This window comes from Suncus etruscus, chromosome 9, assembly GCF_024139225.1.
Source record: "Suncus etruscus isolate mSunEtr1 chromosome 9, mSunEtr1.pri.cur, whole genome shotgun sequence".
NCBI classification, from domain to species: Eukaryota; Metazoa; Chordata; class Mammalia; order Eulipotyphla; family Soricidae; genus Suncus; species Suncus etruscus.
In genome coordinates, this window is record NC_064856.1 from 66,664,341 (window position 1) to 66,680,565 (window position 16,225).

The window sequence follows — 16,225 nt, forward strand, 5'->3', positions numbered from 1 at the left end:
CAAACTATAATACTTTATTATTCAAAAATAATATTTATGAGTCAATACTTACAAATACGCACAGAAGTCAGCCCCAGCACCCAGAAATCACTGGTAAATTGCCTTTGAATTCATGAAAGTGACCTAAAAAATGAGAAAGATAAATGGAAATTAGCATAACAAATAAATTATATTTATATTACTTATTAAAGATATTAAATTCTGGAAATATTACACTATTTCTTAGTTATATAATTGTCTTCATTGTATCTAACAACATTTTTCAAAATGATAATACCAAGCAACATTTTAGAATAAAAGTGGCCACATTTTTAAGACCTTAAAAACTTTTGGCTAGGGGCCGGGCGGTGGCGCTAAAAGGTAAGGTGCCTGCCTTGCCTGCACTAGCTTTGGACGGACCGCGGTTCGATCCCCCGGTGTCCCATATGGTCCCCCAAGCCAGGAGCAACTTCTGAGCACATAGCCAGGAGTAACCCCTGAGCGTTACCGGGTGTGGCCCAAAAACCAAAAAAAAAAAAAAAACTTTTGGCTAAAGAAGGTTTTTCTCCAAAATTATAAAACTCTACACTCTAGCACTTTGGCCTTGAGGGAAACACAAAAGTAAGAAAATAGAGAAGGAAAATGCCAGAGCAATAACTATTAGTTCTAGAAAAATTTATTAGATAAAGTGAAACCCCATCATACATAAATTCTTCCATTTTTCTGCTCATTCATTCAGCAAGTGTAACTCTGACTGAACTGGAAATATCAATATGATATTATCTTATGAATAAAATTACATCATATATAAAACAAATACAATTTTATAGATTATTATATATTAATTAAAATAGCTTTTTTGTCAAATAAGGGGGCCAAAATGATAGCACAGAAGGTATGGCATCTCCCTTGCATGTGGTCAACCTAGGTTCAATCCATAGCATCCCATATGATTTCCCAAGCAACACCAAGAGTGATTCCTGAGTGCAGAGTTAGGAGTAACCCCTAAGTATTGTCAGGTGTGACTAAATATGTAAATAAATAAATAAATAAATAAATAAATAATAAATAAGACAAAAATAAAATAAAATCATGGATTTACTCCTCAAAGTTTTTTGTTTTTTTTTTTTTTTTGAAACAACCAAAAGTTTATCTTAGGGACCAGATCAATAAAGGGGTAAGACTCTTGTCTCACACTCAGTAACCTGCATTTGATTGCAGGAAATGTAAATGGTTCCCTAAACCCTGCCAGGAGTGATCCCATAGCTCATAGCCTGACGTAAGCCCTAAGCTTTGCAGGGTGTTGCCCAAAACCAAAAATAAAAATTAAAAGTATAAGAATCAATTAATTTATGAAAAATACACACAAATGTAAATTAATTAAGAAAAAATTTATGGAAAAAGCACACATACAACTGTATACATGTTTAAAATACACACAATTAAAATTTTAACACTATTGTAATAATACCCAGAGACAATAGAGATGAGAACTGAAAGGACCGGACCCATGATATAAAACTTTCCGCAAAGAGTGTTGAGTGCAGTTAGAGAAATAACTATACTAACAACTATCATCACAATGGTAATGAGTGAGAGAAATAGAATGCCTGTCTTGAATACAGGCAGTCAGGGAGTGGGAGAGGAGGAAATGGAGGGCATTGGTGGTGGAATGGTTGCACTGGTGAAGGGTGGGGGGGGGTGTTCTTTTTATGAGTGAAACCCAACTACAAATATGTTTGTAATCCTGGTGCTTATATAAAGATATTATTTTTTAAAAAATGTTAACACTGAGTGAGAAGACTAATCTTTACTTGCTTACTCTTATCTTTATTATTAATGTTATTTAGCTATTTTATTCAATGTATTTAATTTTTCTCAAGGCAATAGTTACTTGTAAATTTAGTATATCACTATACATTCAAAATAAGTTACTCAAATCCAGGATTATTTCTTTTTTATTAATCAGGGCAAGAAAAACAAATATTAATATGAGTTAAAATATCTCTGAAATACAAGGCAACTTCAAACAAGTATCTTGACATCAAATGAAGAAACCATAAGCATTTTTCAATGAAATAGATCAAAGGTAAATAGCAAATAAAAACACTGCCACTTCACTGTATAATTAGATTTTAAAAGCTTTCAAGCAAAATGTTTTAATCCTTCTTAAAACTGTCTCTGGGCCACACCTATATCTTTTTTATAATCCTGCCCATTATCTTAATTTCATTTAGCAAAAAGGTTTCAATATTAAATGCAAAGTTGGATTAAATGACTTTCTAGTTCTGAAAGTCAAAAAACTAAAGTGCTCACAGAAACATCTGCAACAAAAGTATGTCTACCTTTACATTAAATCATGGTATTTTGTCCTTAAAAGTCATGTTGGTCGACAATAGACCCAATACCCAATTTACAAGCTATACACAGAGGGAACCAGTTACAGTAGCAGTCCGGGGTGGGGTGGGGGGCAAAGGAGGGAGATATGGGGTGTATGCTGGGAACAGGGGTGGAGGGAGGACAACGCTGGTGGTGGGAATGCCCCTGATTCATTGTCACTAAGTACCTTAAATAATACTGTGAAAGATTTGTAATCCACTTTGTTCACAATAAAAATTCAAAAAAAAAGTCATGTTGGTAATTTAAAAGTTTTGAACCCACTGATTAAATTGATTTAATTGTGTTATACAGAATGAGCCAATAAGTTACAGCAACCGGTTTGGGTTTTTTGTTTTGTTTCGTGGGTTTTTTTGTTTGTTATTTTGTTTTGTATATTGAATTAAAAGGAAGTGCTAGATGGGTGAAGAGAAAAGGAGAAAGGGAGTAAAAGAGAGATTAAAACTATATAAATATCAAACTCTATAAATATAACACAGATACGCTGGGCCAATAAGCTCAATAGGCTGAAGCACATGCTTTACATGCAGAAGCCCAGAGTTCACTTCCTGGCCCCACATGCCCTGCCTAAACCAGTGGTAAGCCCCCCCACACTGCCAGCTCTGATGTGAGAGAGAGAGTGAGAGAGAGAGAGAGAGAGAGAGAGAGAGAGAGAGAGAGAGTTCATTTTGCAACTCTATTTTCAACACACTATTTTCCTAAAGAAAATTATGATACTTAGATGTGTTAACCAGATACCTCTGTGGTCCAAATCCCCCCAATTACTGATAATTACATTAAATATTAAAAGAATAAAAATAATACATTTTAAAAATCCTTATGCTTTATCTACAGTGCCTGTAAACTGATTTGGGGAGATGGGTTTACATACTCAGCAGTGCCAGTGCTTACTCCTGTTTTTTCAGTCAGTGATCATTCCTGATGGGGCTTGGATATGGTGTTTGCCTTGCACACAGCCAGTCAGGAGTTAGATCCCCAACAGCACCCTATATGACTGTACCTGCAGTTCTGCTAAGGGTGATCCCTATTTGTGAAGTCAGGAGTAAACCCTGAGCACCACTGGGTGTGTCTCAAAATCAAAATAATAAAAATAATAATAATAATGTCATAACAGCTAATGTGACTTAGAAACATTGACTTGATTTGTGCTAAGGCACCAGTAGTTTTGACCAAAATTGCTTTGCATCCTCAATATAAATGTCAATAGAGTGAAAAGGGCAAAGAGCTATTTAGTATCATGATGAAAATAATCTTGACTTTTCAGACTCCTTGAAAGGGTCTCAGGGGTCCCTATGCATTCACGGACAACATTTTGATAACTGCATATCTAGCCCAGATAGTCCACTTTGCAGAGAAGGAGTATATCCAATTTAATATTTTCAAGCCAAAAAGATCTGGCAATATCTCATACAGTGAATACAATATTGTATATGTCAGTTTAAAGTTATTTATCTTTGTTCTTTCTAAATATAAAATGGCATTAATGTATGGGAATTAAAAGAGATGGATTTTAGATCATTCTTAACAAGGATTTTAAAAGCTCTGGAATAAGTTGATCATAAAATAAAATTCTGCTGCTAGAGGTGTCAAAGTTAAAGATGATTAACTTTTTGCCTAATAAAAATTTGTAGCAAGAGAAAAGGCCCATCTCCACAACTTACATATTATAGGCAACTGAACCCTCAGGTGGGACCAGACTATGGGCTAAATAACTCTGGTTATTCTCAAAATGGGGGCATGCCAAGTCTCCCCAACAACCCGCAAACCCCACACACACACACACCACCAGAAAAATCCAGCACCTTCATCCACACTTGCCATCTTCCTGGCTAAAAATGGAAAAGCTCTTCTACTAAGCTACAAAATAAAATAATGGCCTCTAACTCTTCCCAGGTAATCTGGTCTTGATCAAAAACTCTGGGGCCTTCTTAGAAGGAGTGGGAACAGAATTCCTTTCTGCCTGAAAACACAGCAGCCTAGAGCCACACCACACTACATCCTATAACAAAAATGGCCCAGCACCACAATTTAACCTCATTAAACTGCTAAGACAAATCTGCTCCTGAACCACTCAGTCAGCCTTAAAATTTTGTAGTAGTAGAATCACAGCATTCTCAATTGGGAAAGCTTCCTTGAAGACAACCAAGCTCAGTGAGCCTAAACAGTAACACAGAAGGCTCAACTAGCACAAACCATAATTCTTAGACAATGACTTAAGCAACAGCATTGAGAGATAGAACTATTATTTCAAATTGACCCTTATTGTTCTAAGGATTGATATTTCCATCATTCTATTGTAATAAACAATATGAAGTAAATTTGTCTGTGCCTGCAATAGGGCAGGCTGGGTTGTGAGTAGGAAACTGGGTCACTGATGGAGGGAAGGTCACTAATGGTAAGACTGGTGTTTGAACATTTAATTGCTGAAATAACTGTATATTAACAACTTAGTAAATCATGGTGTTATAATAAAAATTTTAAACTGAAATACATATTTTATTTATAATTATGTGTGTACCATATATATTTATAATAAAAATTTTAAACTGAAATACATATTTTATTTATAATTATGTGTGTACCATATATATTTACAGTTACCAAAACAGCCAGGTAACTGCCTAGAAAGCTTTTTAAATAAAATCTGAATTTCTGGACTCTGCTGAAAAGATACAAACCAGAAGTTCCTGGCATGTGCCTGAAGTTTTTGTTTTTAAAAAGATCCAAAAGGTTAGTATTAACATCAGTCTTGTTGCAGATGGTGTTTAAGAACTATTCTCCTCTTATATCTATATTAAATTTTGCTACTAACCAATTATTTCCTTTCTTCAGTCATCAATACACCTCAGTCAGCATGGGATCAGAATTGCCTAAATGACACATTTTTACAACTATCAAAAATGATGTACTGGCTCGTCATTTAGGCAATTCTGATCCCATGTTGACTGAGGTGTATTGATGACTGAAGAAAGGAAATAATTGGTTAGTAGCAAAATTTAATATAGATATAAGAGGAGAATAGTTCTTAAACACCATCTGCAACAAGACTGATGTTAATACTAACCTTTTGGATCTTTTTAAAAACAAAAACTTCAGGCACATGCCAGGAACTTCTGGTTTGTATCTTTTCAGCAGAGTCCAGAAATTCAGATTTTATTTAAAAAGCTTTCTAGGCAGTTACCTGGCTGTTTTGGTAACTGTAAATATATATGGTACACACATAATTATAAATAAAATATGTATTTCAGTTTAAAATTTTTATTATAAATATATGGATCAAGAACAAATAGACTAAAAGGTTCCATATTCTATTTACAAAATTAATGTGACTCAATCTCCAAAACTTGTATACTGAGTCTTGACAATAAGAAAAAATATAAATGCACTTATAGAGAGAGAAGATAGCAAAAGGCAATTGGTTCGGAATCAAAAAAATTGTCAGTGGATGAAAAAGAAATATGATATATATGTGTATGTATGCATACATGTATACAAACACATATATATCCTGACATGACTCAGGGAACCATACACAGTGCCAGGAATTGAACTTAGGTCAGCTATATATAAAAAAATATCCTGTACTATATCCTTCCACTGCAATGTATTTTTTAACTTTTCACTCAATAAACTTGCTCTCTTTTATCTCTCCCTTCGTGTCATCTGATTTTCTTAGCAGTGTCTTCCTTCATGTCATCTGCTCCTCTAAGCAAAGTATACCACTGAAATTATTCCCATTATTATATTTTCAATATCTTTGCTTTTCTTACAGAATACTGATTTCAAATATAGATGGTTTTAATTTACAAACAAAAGTCAAATGTTTGTATAACTAAGACTAGAGAAAAAGTGTTTATCAGAACAGGATACTTAAACAAATCCACCTTGGATGCTTATTAAAATAATTTATTTAAATGTTCAACTGTCCAAATTTACAATCTTTTAGTCCCACCGAACCTTCTGACTATAATTCTGCGAGTATGACTTGGGAATCCATTCTAAAATATGAATCTATTTTAGAACACTACAATTCAAAAACTTCTGAGCATACAGTATATTAAATGTGTATATATACTAACAAAAATTTCTACAAAAAATAAACATTTTATAACTATAAATATTCTGTCTTACATGAAAGATAGTGATTTCATAATTCCAGTTTGTAATTTAAAAACATTTTAAATATATAATTGGATTAGAAACTAGAGATAGAACTTAAATCTAAATCTAATTTATTAAAATCTATCTTACTTATTGGGGTGTGTTGTTTGGACTTAAGAATTTAAGAATAATACAAGAAATTCCTTTAACATTTTCAGTGCCCACAAAGTACAACATGTGGATTTGAAGTTCTGTGGTACAAAACAATTAAGCAAAATCCCAGATATCCAGAAACTGACTATTTGTATTTATTATATGATAAATATTAGAATATTATAAACTATAAATATATTATATAAAAGTATTAGAATGGTTTCAACATTTGTCGAGCATTATAATACTCAGAAAGAAAAGAGTATTATATCACTGCTGAGTTTTTTTCTCTCTGAGTCTAATCACAACAAAGAATAAAACTGTAGAACATTTAAAAATAAATCACAAGTCACAGATTTAGCCGGTGGCAGAGTACAAGCTTCTCATGAATTAGGCTCTGGGTTCAATTCTAGCAGCAAAAATTGTAAGAATAATTGAAAATAAAGAACAATCATTTAACAAATTCTGAAAAATAAGAACAAACTTTTTAAGCCCATAAATTTCATGATCATTCTTTTCTTTCTATAGAGCAAACTAATGAAAAGTGAGGAAAAAAAAATTCTATGTACTTTAAACTTCCAGACAGTTGAGTCAAGATAAATTTAAAGATTTCAATAGGGTCCATTTAAAAATTCATTTTAAGAAACTTGTTACCGCTCAGTACCACTCCCTCTTAACCACAAATAATGAGTTTAGTAATGGAACTCTGTAATTTAAAGTATAAGGCAAATAACACTAAGTTACTTAGACAAAATGACACCGCCTGTTCTACAAATATGTACTCAGAATGAGCTTATAAAAACAACAGCTGCATTATCAACTGGATTAAACCCAAAATAATTTATATGAATACAGAAAATCAACATAGTCTGAACTTGCTTTATAACATGCGTGTCCCCTTTATTTTTTTAGGTATTTTCAACTCATGATAGAAACTGAAAGGTAGAGAAATGTTATAAGAGGAGAAAAAAAAGGGGTAATAAAAGGATAATCATCTAAGAGTCCTAATTCAAACAGAAGATCCCAGTTTCGTAGTAATTCCATACTGAAATCCAGACAGTATGTTAAGCACTAGAAAAATAAAAAAGGAATGAAGCAATGTTGGCAACTTCATGGATTTGACAGTAAAGTGGAAAAAATTGTGACATTTTGTAAAATTGAGGCAAGAGAAATAGTATATGGGATTAAGACACTTGTCTTGCATGTAGCCTGCCCAGGTTAGATTCCTGGTACTGTATAAGGTTCCCCCAAGTTCCTCCAGGAATGATCTCTGAGCACAGAGTCAGGAGTAAACTATGAGCACAACCAGATATGTATAAATAAAGAGAGGGGGAGAAGTAAAGAGAAAAGGGAGGGAGGAAAGGTAGAAGAGAAGGAGGGAATGGGAGAGAAAGACTTCCACAAATCAGAGAGCGTTTTCTTTCTCCTTTTCTCACGAGCATTGATAGCCACTAACTATCTATCTCACTAGCCAGCATTGATACATATACAAGTCACAACTTACACATATGAGTAGCTGCTAATACTACTTACTTTATAAAGAATGATTTAAGCTGACATGACTTTAGGACTGTGTGCTTGGCAATGCTACCCTCATCATCACACTCAATAATTACACAATGGGAAAGTCAACTGCCCTATGAATTAGGCTTTCCCAGACCAAATTAGATCTTTGGCTTATGCTCAAATAAATACAGACATAAATACAGACTAATAATAATAATAATAATAACAACAATAATAAAGCTAGTAGGAACAACACAAACTGAAATACATTAATTTTCTCATTGTAGTATAACAGAAGGAAATGAGAGAGCCAACAAATATGTTTTAAAAATATAAGAGTATGCCACAAAATTGAATCTTTACAAATGATAAAATGAAATGGGCAAATAAAATTTAAATTCTTAAATATCACAATTAATTTTATTTTTAATAATATCTTTATTTAAAAACATGTTTGGAGTTGGGTTTCAGTTATGATAAAAGATCACCCCCCTTCACCAGAGCAACCTTCCCACCATCAATGCCTCCCACTTCTCTCTTCCCCCACCCCCTGCCTGTATTTGAGACAGGTACTCTACTTCTCTCACTCACAACTATTGACATGATAGTTGTTAGTGTAGTCATTTCTCTAACTACACTCACCAGTGATGAGTGGAAAATCAATTTTAAATGTCTATTACTAAATACATATTTTATATACACTAGTTTTGATGACATTTCAATATTGCTAATGTTTTACATTAACTAGGTTAGTCATAAGATTTTTGTGGGGCAAAAACTGTGCTAGAGTGGAATGGCATTTACAATCCTAAAAGATAAAATCTTCCTGGGGCCAGAAAGAGTATAAAGTAGTAAACACAGTCAATGTGGGTTTAATCATGGCAATGGACATGGTGACCAAAGCACAGCCAGAGTGATTTCCGAGTAGAGAGCCAGGAGTAAGCCTTGAGCACAGGACTTTTCCAATAAAAATGTTAATATGGAGGGAGGAAAGGAAGGAAGGAAGAAGGAGAGGGAGGGCATGAGGGAGGGAGGGAGGGAAGGGAGGGACAAAAGGAGGAAAGGGAGGGACAAAAGGAGGGAAGGGAGGGAAGGAGGAAAGGGGAAGAGAGAAGGGAAAGAAAGAAAAGAAAGAAAGAAAGAAAGAAAGAAAGAAAGAAAGAAAGAAAGAAAGAAGAAAGAAAGAGAAAGAAAGAAAGAAAGGAAGGAAGGAAGGAAGGAAGGAAGGAGGAAGGAAGGAAGGAAGGAAGGAAGGAAGGAAGGAAGGAAGAAGGAAGGAAGGAAGGAAGGGAGGGAGGGAGGGAGGGAGGGAGGGAGGGATGGAGGGAGGGAGGGAGGGAGGGAGGGAGGGAGGGAGGGAGGAAAGGACGGTGGGAGGGAGGGAGGGTAGGAGGGAGGGAGGAAGGAAAGAGAGAGGAAGGGAGGAAGGAAAGAGGGAGGGAAGTGAGGAGGGAGGGAGGGTGGGAGGGAGAAAGGGAGGGAGGGAGGAAGGGAGGGAGGAAGGAGGAAGGAGGGAGGAGAGAGGGAGGGTGGGAGGGAGGGAGGGTGGGAGTGAGGAAGAGAGGAAGAGAGGAGGGAGGAAGGGAGGAAGGGAAGAGGGAGGAAGGGAGGAGGGAGGGAGGGTGGGAGGGAAGAAGGGAGGAAAGGTGTGAGGGAGGGAGGGTGGACAGGAGGAAGGGAGGGAGGATGGGAGGGAAGAAGGGAGGAAGGAAGGGAGGGAGGAAGGAAGGAAGGAAGGAAGGAAGGAAGGAAGGAAGGAAGGAGGAAGGAAGGAAGGAAGGAAGGAAGGAAGGAAGGAAGGAAGGAAGGAAGGAAGGAAGGAAGGAAGGAAGGAAGGAAGGAAGGAAGGAAGGAAGGAAGGAAGGAAGAGAAGGAGGAAGGGAGGGAGGGAAGGACGGTGGGAGGGAGGGAGGGTAGGAGGGAGGGAGAAAGGAAAGAGAGAGGAAGGGAGGAAGGAAAGAGGGAGGGAAGTGAGGAGGGAGGAGGGAGAAAGGGAGGGAGGGAGGAAGGGAGGGAGGAAGGAGGAGGGAGGGAGGAGAGAGGGAGGGTGGGAGGGAGGGAGGGTGGGAGTGAGGAAGAGAGGAAGAGAGGAGGGAGGAAGGGAGGAAGGGAAGAGGGAGGAAGGGAGGAGGGAGGGAGGGTGGGAGGGAAGAAGGGAGGAAAGGTGTGAGGGAGGGAGGGTGGACAGGAGGAAGGGAGGGAGGATGGGAGGGAAGAAGGGAGGAAGGAAGGGAGGAAGGAAGGAAGGAAGGAAGGAAGGAAGGAAGGAAGGAAGGAAGGAAGGAAGGAAGGAGGAAGGAAGGAAGGAAGGAAGAAGGGAGGGAGAGAGGGAAGGAAGAAGGGAGGGAGAGAGGGAAGGAAGAAAGGAAGGAGGGAAGGAAGGAGGGAAAGAAGGAAGGAAGGGAAGAAGAGAGGGAGGGAGAGAAGACGAGAGAGAAAGAGGGAGGAGGAAAGAGGGGGAAGGAGATGGGAGAGGGAGGAGGAAGAGTGGAAGGAGGGAGGAGGTGGAAGAAGGAGGGAAGAAGGGAGGGTAGAGGAGGAGAGAAGGAGGGAGGAAAAGAGAGAGGGAAAGAGGAGGGAGGAGGGAGGAAAAAGGATGGTAGGAAGAAGAGGGAAGGAGTGAGGGAGAGAAGAGGGAAGGAGGAAGGTGGGTGGGAGGAGGAAGGGAAGGAGGGAGGGAAGGAGGGAGGAAGAGAGGTTGTAGTATCATGACACCGTAGACAATAAAATCTAAATTAAAGAGAGAGAGAATGGATCTAGGGTTCAGGAGGTAATTCAAAGGGCTGGAGCACATGCCTTACATCAGGGGTCTCAAACTCAATTTACCTGGGTGCCGCAGGAGGCAAAGTTGGGGTGATCCTTGAGTGCAAAGTCAGTAGTAAGCCTTGAACATTGGGGGTAGTGACCCAAACAACTAAAACAAAACAAAACAATAAAAGATTCCTCTAGGGCAGGGCCACAAAATGTTGTGCGGAGGGCCGCAAATGGCCCGCGGGCCGCAAGTTTGAGACCCCTGCCTTACATGTACTAGGTCCCCAATTTCATTTCCCACATTAAATGTTCCTCATTGCACTATGAAACTTGGTGAATCCCAGCACTGAAACTCAGTAGTATCACATAACAAGAACCATCAGTCTCACACACCTGAACAAATTTTTGCTCAAAGAAGCTCTCAAAGCCTCAGGACATTAAAAAAAAAAAAAAGTGAGATAAGTGAAACTAAAACCAAAAACTCTGATTGTTTTTCTAAATCTATAAAACGAGGAGCTAGTTCTTTAAAAAGATAAGGAAAATTGACAAACCCTCAATTAAGCTCATTAAGCAAAAGAGAAAAATCTTAATTAGAAAAACCTAAAACAAAGAAATAAAATTATAATATATATCTAAGAAATATAAATGAATCTGAAGTTGGTTTAGAGATACAGTACTGAGGGTAAGGATCTTGCCCAGCAAGTTACTGATGATTTCAATCCCTGGTCCTCCCAAAATGGTCCCCCGAGCACTACCAGGAATTGGGCACAAAATCAGGAGTAAGCCCAGAGCATAGCTAGGTATTGCCAAAAAAGCCATCCTCAACATAACAATAACAATAACAACAACAACTATAATAATAATAACAACCTGAGATTTCTATAAATACCTATGCAAAAATAATTTGAAAACTAAAAGAAACTGACCAATTCTTGAATCAAACCACCTTGCAACTGAACCAGATGAAACTAAAGGGGCTATAGAGTAGAGGGATTAAGGAGCTTGCCTTGCATAAGGAATGCCTTGCCAACAATGACTAGAATCCCCTGGAACCACATATGTACCCTGAGTATCATCAGGAGTAATCTCTGAGCACTGAGCCAAAAATCTATGAGAAGCATCAGGCATGGCCCCAAAATAAATATAAACTTACATTTTAATGTAAATAAATAGGTAGCTTGAATAGTCCAGTTACAATTATAAAAACAGAAACAAGCAGCCAAAAATCTTCCTACCAGCAGAAATCCAGCACCATGTCTTCAATAGTGAATTTTATCAAATATTCACACAAGATATAATGCTGATCCATCTAAAACTATTCCAGGAGGATGGAGAGATGGTATAGCTGGTAAGGTGCTTATCTCGCACATATTAAATCTGGGTTCAATGCCCAACACCCTATATAGCCTCTGGAGACTGCCAGGAGTGATCCCTGAGTACTACTGTGAGTGATCACCTCCCAAAAATTTAAATAAATAAAATCCTTCCCTAAAAAATGAAGAAATGGGAATGCTTTCAAACACATTTTACCAGGTCAGCGACACCCTCATCCCAAAAATCAAACAAGGACAGAGCACACAAAGAGATAATTATAGGATGATTGTGTTAGGCTGATGAAAACAGAAATATCCTCAGAAAAACTTGGTGAACTGAATCCAATAATAGATCAAATGAATCATGCACCATGACCCAGAAGAATTCATTCTAGGGATGCAAGAATGGTTGAATATACATAAATCAATTAAAATAATATACTACTGGGGGGGGAGGGCATTGCTGGTGGGAATGTTGCATTGGTGAAGGGAGGTGTTCTGTTTATGACTGAAACCCAACTCCAATCATGTAATCTTGTAGTCATGGTGATTAAATAAAGATTTTACTTAAAAGAAGGAAAAGAAAAATAAATAATATACCACAACAACAGAAAAGATCCTCACAGTCTACAAACACAAATAGGTATAATTTTTCTTAACCCTGAATTTTCACCTGGAGTAGCAGGTCGAGGAACATTACCTGAGTGGGTCCTGGTCCCTGAACACTCAGAGTATGACCTCAACAACTAACAACAGAAAAAATCAACATATTATGAGATACTGGGAAAGTATTTGACAAACTCAATACCAATTTATGATAAAAACTCAATAAATTTAGCATAAAAATAATGTAGCCAGGCCAGAAACAATAGCACAGTGGGTAGGACATTTACCTTGCAAATGGCTGACCTAGGTTCAATCCCAGGCATCCCATAGGTCTCCCAAACCCACCAGCAGTAATTTCTGAGGACAGAGTCAGGAGTAAGCACAAAAAGCTGCCAGGTGTGGCCCACCAAAAAAATACTGTAACTTAATAAAAATCATACGTGACAATATATAGCCAACATAATTTATAATGGTGAAAAACTGAATTTTTTCCCTAAGAACAAGACATCTAACCCCAAAACACAAAAACATTAATGGAATTTTTTTAGGTTTTATGTCCATTTCCCTCCATCAATGTTCCCCAATCCCCATTTGCCTCTCACCAGTCTGCTTCTACAAAAAACAATTTATAGATAGATACATTTATATACACAATATTTTGCACTGTGATTTATAGTACTATTGCTGATAGGGATTCATACTTAACATTTTGCCACCTTATAGCATCACCCCCTCCTCCTGATTGAATGCTCCCTCCAGCATAGATGTTGCCCCTTCTTTGTCCTATCTCCCAATCCTCCCAAATGATGTTTCCTGCTAAATAATAATTATCACATTCTCTGTTTAAATTGTTTTAGGGCATTTGTTATTCCACCATTATGTTTCTTTGTATCCTACATATGAAAGATATAATTCTGCATCTGTCTTTCTCCCTCTGACAAACTTCATTCAATATGATTGTCTCTAAGTTCTTCTATGTAGCAGCAAGTTTCATAACTTTATCTTTGGCCAAGATAATAACCAAGTACTTCAGAAAGAACTTAATTAAAGACATGAAATAGAAAACTATACAGTACTATTTCAAAAAAATAAAAGATATATATATATAAGAAAATGGAAACACATCCCCTGCTCATGGATTGGGGGGATTAATATTATCAAAATGGCATATTCTCCAAAACATTGTACAGATTTAGTGCAGTCCCTATAAGAATACCCAAAACATTTTTTAAAAAAATAGATCAAATAATCCAGAAGTTCATATGGATAAAACAATAACCACCACCACCTCCACACACACATACACACACACAGAGACCAATAGCTAAAGAATTTGGGGGAGGGGAGAGATGGGAAGATAAATATAGTCACCATGTTCAAACCAGGCTATCTCAATAAACTCACTCTTTTCTCAAATGAGATGTGAACCAAGGCATGAAAGATTATGGTTGCACTGGCCCATACAGCACAGAGTTGGGCATCTCAGCTGGGCCAAGCCCCCATCCTGCCAAAACCATGGTTGCTGCCTCCACCACTCAGAATCATCATTTACCAATGGCATACCTCATCACTGACCCTCTATGATTCCCTGTGGGGATACTAATCTGACCACACTGCAGGTGTGCCAGTTGTTGGCCTGATATCATCAGGGCTTTTTTTAGAAGAAACGTAAGCACCCTCTCCTGTATCTTTTTTCTTCTAGGAAAGTCTGGCAGCTTTATCCATGCCCACAATAAAGTCACCATGTTCAAACAGAGCCTTCTCCCAGGAGGCCCTGTAGCTGAGTATATGCCCTTAAAATTCATAGTATTATAACTTTAAATTTCTGGACAACTTCATTTCTTTGATGCTATCATCCCTAAAGGAACACCCCAATTTAACAGATTGGTCATACAGCAAGTGCTTTCTAAACCTTCTGCCACTGTAATAATGACATTGGTGATACAATAATTTTCACAAATGAACTTACTACTGTACTTTTATTTCTCTTTTCTTCCATTTTATTCTTTCTTTTTATTTCTTTCAATAACTACTTTTTCAATAACTACTACTTATCTGGAAACAAATGTATTATAATCAACTATGCCAAGCATATGATTCATTTTCTTTAAATAAATAAAATTAAATTAAAAAATAAATAAATAAAAGATGGGAAGCATCACTTTCCCCAACTCCAAACTATACTACAAAGTAGTAATAATTAAGCTAGCATAGTAATGAAATAAAGATAGATACTCAGATCAATGAAATATGAATATTCACTAGTGGGATATCCTGAAACACACTCTCATGTATATGATCAATTAATCTTTGATAATAGAAGAAAAACTATTAAGTGGAGTAAGGAAAGCTTTTACAAGTGGTAATGGAAAAACTGGTTAGCTACATGCACAAAGATGAACTCAGACCTCTTTGTAACAACAAGCATGAAAATTAAATCAAAATAGATTAAATACCTTGATACCAGACCCGAATCCATAAGGTACATCGGAGAAAAAGTAAACATGATTCTCCATGACATTGAAGCTAAAGGCATCTATAAGGATGAAACATCATTGATTAAGCAAGAGAACACAAAGATAAACCAACAGGACTATATTAAATTAAGACATTTCTGAACCTCAAAGTAAATGATGACCAGATACCAAAGCAGTTAATAGATTGAAAGAAACTATTTACCCACAGATCATCTGATAAGGGGTTAATATAAAAAATATATAAGTCACTGATAGAATTTTCCAAGGAAAATATCCAACCCCATCAAAAATGGCAGAGAAGAAATGAATAGTCTTCCTCCATAAAGAAACACAAACAAAAAGATACCTAAAAATATGCTCCTCATACTAATCATCAGGGAGATGCAAATCAAAGTAACAATGAAATAACATCTCACACCACAGAGTCTAGCACACATCAAAAAGAATAAGAACAACCAGTGCTGGCATAAATGAGGAAACATAGGGGTTCTTATTCACTGATGGTAGGGGGAAAACACACATTTGTACAAATATATACACCCTAGGTTCATTGCTGCACTGAGTACAATAGCCAAGTTATAAAAACAACTTAAATACCTAATTACTTATAAACAGATGGAGAAGTTGTGATACATACACACACACACACACACACACACACACACACACACAATGAAATACTATGCAACTTTAAGAAAAACAAAATCATGTAATCTGCATCAACAGGGGTGGAGCTAGAGATACCATTCTGAATGAAGTCAACCTGAAGGAAATGGATAAAGAGTGATTCTTTCATATATGGGGCTTACAGATACATGGTAAGGTAGCAACAAAGGTCTAAAGGCAATACGATGGAAAAATTAATGCATACAACTGAGTTTGAGAAGAGGGCTTAAGAATAAGGAGGTAGGGTTGAAGTCCTTGACAGTAGAAGACGGTGCA

At 36.9% G+C, this 16,225-nt stretch overlaps 1 protein-coding gene across 1 annotated transcript in view; it reads right to left on the reverse strand.

Moving 5' to 3' along the window:
* The window catches only part of SOX6 (SRY-box transcription factor 6), a 558,762-nt gene extending 543,457 nt beyond the window's left edge, over positions 1–15,305 (reverse strand). Inside the window, exons 1-2 of the mRNA XM_049781120.1 lie at positions 15,263–15,305; positions 53–123 (exon numbers count right to left, since the gene is read on the reverse strand). The gene's annotated coding sequence lies outside the window, so the exon portion shown is untranslated. The remainder of the gene's footprint in view (positions 1–52; positions 124–15,262) is intronic.
* Between the last annotated feature and the right edge of the window lie 920 nt (positions 15,306–16,225).